The 4,429-nt window shown below is 36.6% G+C and overlaps 1 protein-coding gene across 2 annotated transcripts in view; it reads right to left on the bottom strand.

Moving 5' to 3' along the window:
* Positions 1-1,494: 1,494 nt before the first annotated feature.
* FBXO4 (F-box protein 4) overlaps positions 1,495-4,429 on the bottom strand; it is a 54,007-nt gene continuing 51,072 nt past the window's right edge. The window contains exon 9 of one of the 2 annotated variants that reach the window (XR_002825894.1): positions 1,495-1,737. The gene's annotated coding sequence lies outside the window, so the exon portion shown is untranslated. The remainder of the gene's footprint in view (positions 1,738-4,429) is intronic. The other variant, XR_002825892.1, reaches the window with a different exon arrangement.

The following is a 4,429-nucleotide window of genomic DNA, read 5'->3' as shown; positions in this document are numbered from 1 at the left end:
CAGGCTTTTTTTTTTCCCTCAGGCTTTTTTTTTTAATAAAGAAATTTCCTATATTAGAATCAAAATACTCTGAAAACTGTCTCACGACAAAGACTATCTCAGAAGATTTCAAATGTTCAGTATTTGTTCCGTAAATAACAACTTAGGATGTCATCTTGTTGGACCATAGTCGCCACTTGACTCAACACGGGAGAGTTAGCAGCTGGTTATAAGTACCAAGACAGCTATTTGTAGCTCTTTAAAACACACATCTTCTGGCTTACTTAAATCAAACCAATAATTCACATTCTTTTAGTAAGAAAATGTTAAGAAGCTCTTTCTAACCCTCTCAGATCATTTCCCCAAATTAAGTCTGCACTAAACTCCTAGGTTAGGGCAACCAACTCCAAGCTAGCCATCTATTAAAACAACTTTTAATTGCAAAATGTTTGACATAATCGCTTTGTATTTTTTCAGATTGATTCAGGTAAGGTTAATATATACTGGTACATGGGAGCCTCTGGTTTTATTTTTGAATCTAGAAAGAAAACCTTTGAAGGGTATAAGATCATTTTGAATGTACTTCAAGTGTTGAGCAATAAGAGAAAATAAACTTGAAGAAGGGTAAAACATGTTGTAGTTGCAGATTCCCTGGCTAATAGGAAACCTGAGAAGTTAAAGTTGTAGGCCTAAGAAATATAAATAGCAACCAAGAGCCAAGGCCATGTTCCAATAACACCAGAGGACTTTACGGGCTAAGCAGTGGTATGCTGGAGCCAGCTTGCACTGGCATCTCTTCCCAACTCCACAATGAGTGATGTCATGGTTGTAGCTTGAGACTGGCCATGGTTGGAGGGGTTAAAACATAGATCATCAAATCCTACAAATCAGGGCTTGTTTTCCCTGACAGGAAGCTATTAAGCATTTGTTATCAAATATATCAAATATAGTGAATGCTAAGGACAGGTGTGTAAGAAATTTTGTAGGTGGATTATCCCTCCTTGATAATGAGGAGAAATGAGACCTCTGAGGTACTGGAAAGCACGTGTCCTTCCTGAAGGCTTTCTAATCCAACCAACTTCAAAGAGAGTTCCCTGACCCAATAGAAAAAAAATGCAGCAGAATATATTCTGTGCCTTTAAGAAAGGCCAAAGAAGACTGAGGGTCCTTTGACCAGAAAGGGCATATATTTATACATAAGAGTCATGTCAATGGCAACTGAATAGTATGTCTGAGGTCCCAGACAGTCCTTCCCCTTATCATTTGGTAGCATACACAAGCCTACGAATAACTTCCAGCCATGGAGAATATAAAAAAAAAAAAAAGATGCCATCAGGTTGATTATGACTCATGGTGGCCCCATGTGTGTCAGAGTAGAACTCTGCTCCCCAGGGTTTTCAATGACTGGTTTTTCAGAAGTAGATCACCAGACACCTTCTTCTGAGGCACTTCTGGGTGGACTTAAACCACCAACCTTTCGGTTAGCAGCTGAGCACATTAACCGTTTATACCACCTACAATTAAAATTCTACCATCCCAGCAGAATGTAAATGTACCAGTTAGGGTAGGCTAACTGCTGTAACAAATAGAACCAAAAATTTATATATAATGGCTAAATACAACAAAAATTTACCTGTTTCCAAATAACAGGACTGGGAGGGTGGACAGGTCATTAAAGCATCCAGATTACAGGAGGAGCTGCCATCTTCAACATGTGTCTTCCAAGGTTGCCGTAGAAGATATCTCCATTCTAGCCAACTGGAATAAGAAAAACGCATGGAGAAATATGTGGAGGAGGTTTTATGAACCAGCCATAGAAGTGGCATACATCACTTCTGTTCACATTCTATTGGCAGGAACTCAGTCACATGGTGATATCTAACTACAAAGAATGCTAAGAAATGAAGTCTATCTGTTCACCCAGGAAAAAGAAAAAGCATGAATTTGGGTGAGCAGTGTGCTTGAAAAATAAATAATGCATAGAAAAATATATTTTTTCACATATGAGTTTGAGCTGAGATTTATACTTAGCACAAAATGCCAAAGTTTCTGGAACTTTTTAAAACAACTTATTATTATTTCAATGAAATTTTTTTGGTCTTCCTAGCAAACAGATTTTAGACAAAAAGTCAATTTTATTTTGCTAAAATACATAGTAACAATAAATTTAACTACGTTTGATTGTACCTAATATGTAATCTGCACCTAACAACAACATGTAATAGTTATTAAACATCTCTTATCTAAACAAAAGCTAATTGTTAAGCTAGTACTTTGCAGTTTCAAAAGTAAAAACGTCAATATTTTCCTAAAACTTTTCTCCCTATTTCAAACAAAAGAAACTCTATAGCTTACGGTTTTAATAAAATTTAATCAAAAGTGAATCAAAATAATCTGTAGTTTATTATTAACATTCTTCAGTCTCCTTGAAATATATAATGAAATATATAAATATATATGATATATAAATATATATATACCCAAAACCCACTGCCATCGAGTTGATTCCGACTCACAGTGACCCTATAGGACAGAGTAGAACTGCCCCATAGGGTTTCCAAGGCTGTAAATCTTTACAGAAGCAGACTGCCTCATCTTTCTCCCTCTGAGCAGCTGGTGGGCTTGAACCGCTGACCGTTTGGTTTATCAGCGAGTGCTTTAACCACCGCCCCACCAAAGCCATATATACATCCCTAGGGCTGACCTTAGACAAGATAATAAAGTATCCATCCTTCCTCGCTTCAGCTTCTGATCCCTCTCCTTCTGAAAATCTAGTTCCCATGGCCTTAAATTGCATGGCTACCCAAGACCCATTTATGCCCTTCTCCTCACTAGCCCCCTGTCTTATATTGCCAAATTGCCCATAATGACAGCTAGTAAATTTAGTAGACTAATTTCAGTCAGTGTTCTAGCAAAGAGGACCAGCAGAAAAAAAAAAACTCAACCAAATTGTATACTCGTATTTTAATTGTGAATTATAATTGAATCAAAAAGTGAAGTTTTATTGTGTAACCAGGGAATTTCAGGTCAATTAGGAAAAAAAAAATCACACCATTTCAGGGGTAGGGGGGATATATTTTGGTCAAGTAAGTGATTATGTTTGTAAGAAAACAAACAAAAACTGGATAATGTGCATTTAAAGAGCTAACAAACAAAAAGATGACTAGGAGCCAGCACGAGTTTACAAAAGTAAGTTAATTGTATTCTATTTCATTCTTTTTTTTTCGCTAGAGTCACCAAATTTGTCAACGAAAAACCACAGGTACAGTTCATTTTTATTTCAGGAATATAATAAAATATTTCATGATGTTCTTGTGGATAAAATGAACTCCATAAAAGGTGATCTGGATGGCAACACTATCATGCAGATTCACACCAATTAACCAATCTTACCCTAAACGCAAAAGTCACCAAACTAAAATCTGAGATTTAATCAATCCACTGCTTATTTTTGCAAATAAAATTTATTGTAACATATTTATGGTCATTCGTTTATGCACTGTCTCTGGCTGTTTTCAAGAGCCCTGGTGGCACAGTGGATAAAGTGCTTGTCTGCTAACCGAAAGGTTGGTGATCTGAACCCACTAGCTGCTCTGTGGGAGAAAGATGTGGGAGTCTGCTTCCATAAAGATTTATAGCACTGGAAACTCTACAGGGTAGATCTACCCTGTCCTATAGGGTTGCTATGAGTCAGAATTGGCTCAACAGCAGTGAGTTTGAATTCATGGCTGTTTTCATGCTACAATGGCAGAGTTGTGTAGTTGTGATGAAGACCATATGGCCCACAAGGGCAAAATTATTTACCATCTAGTCCTTCACAAAACAAAATTGCTGCCCTCTGCTTAAGAGGATTGGCTACTATATTTATCCCAATAGGGTAAAAACTCTTACGGAATGTGTCAAGAGACCTTTGCCCCTGACGCTAAGTTCAAAGAATAGAAACATGATAGATGACAGAATCCAGATTAAAGGTAAATTCAGGAAGCTGGAATCATGGTCAAAGTCAATAAATTTAAATTAAATGGAAAGAAATGTAAAGACTTGAACTTAATTTTTTTTAAAATGAACATAAATACAAGTTTCTAATAGTTCATGAGAAAAGTTAAGCTTGGAAAGTTAGGTAACTACAACTTTAAAAATGAAACTAAGAACCCAGATGTAAATCCATCCACCTATGGTCACCTGATCTTTGACAAGGGCTCAAAGTCCATCAAATGGGGAAAAGACAGTCTTTTTAACAAATGGTGCTGGCAAAATTGGATATCCACCTGCAAAAAAATAAAACAGGACCCATACCTCACACCATATACAAAAACTAATTCAAAATGGATCAAAGACCTAAATATAAAGCCAAAAACCATAAAGTTCATAGAAGACAAATAGGACCAACACTATAGGCCCTAATGAATGGCATTAACAGGATACAAACCATAACCATCAACACACAAAC

This window comes from Trichechus manatus, unplaced genomic scaffold (assembly GCF_000243295.1).
Source record: "Trichechus manatus latirostris isolate Lorelei unplaced genomic scaffold, TriManLat1.0 scaffold00212, whole genome shotgun sequence".
Lineage (NCBI taxonomy): Eukaryota > Metazoa > Chordata > Mammalia > Sirenia > Trichechidae > Trichechus > Trichechus manatus.
Note: the sequence above shows the minus strand (reverse complement) of the source record. Positions and strands in the feature narration are given on the sequence as shown.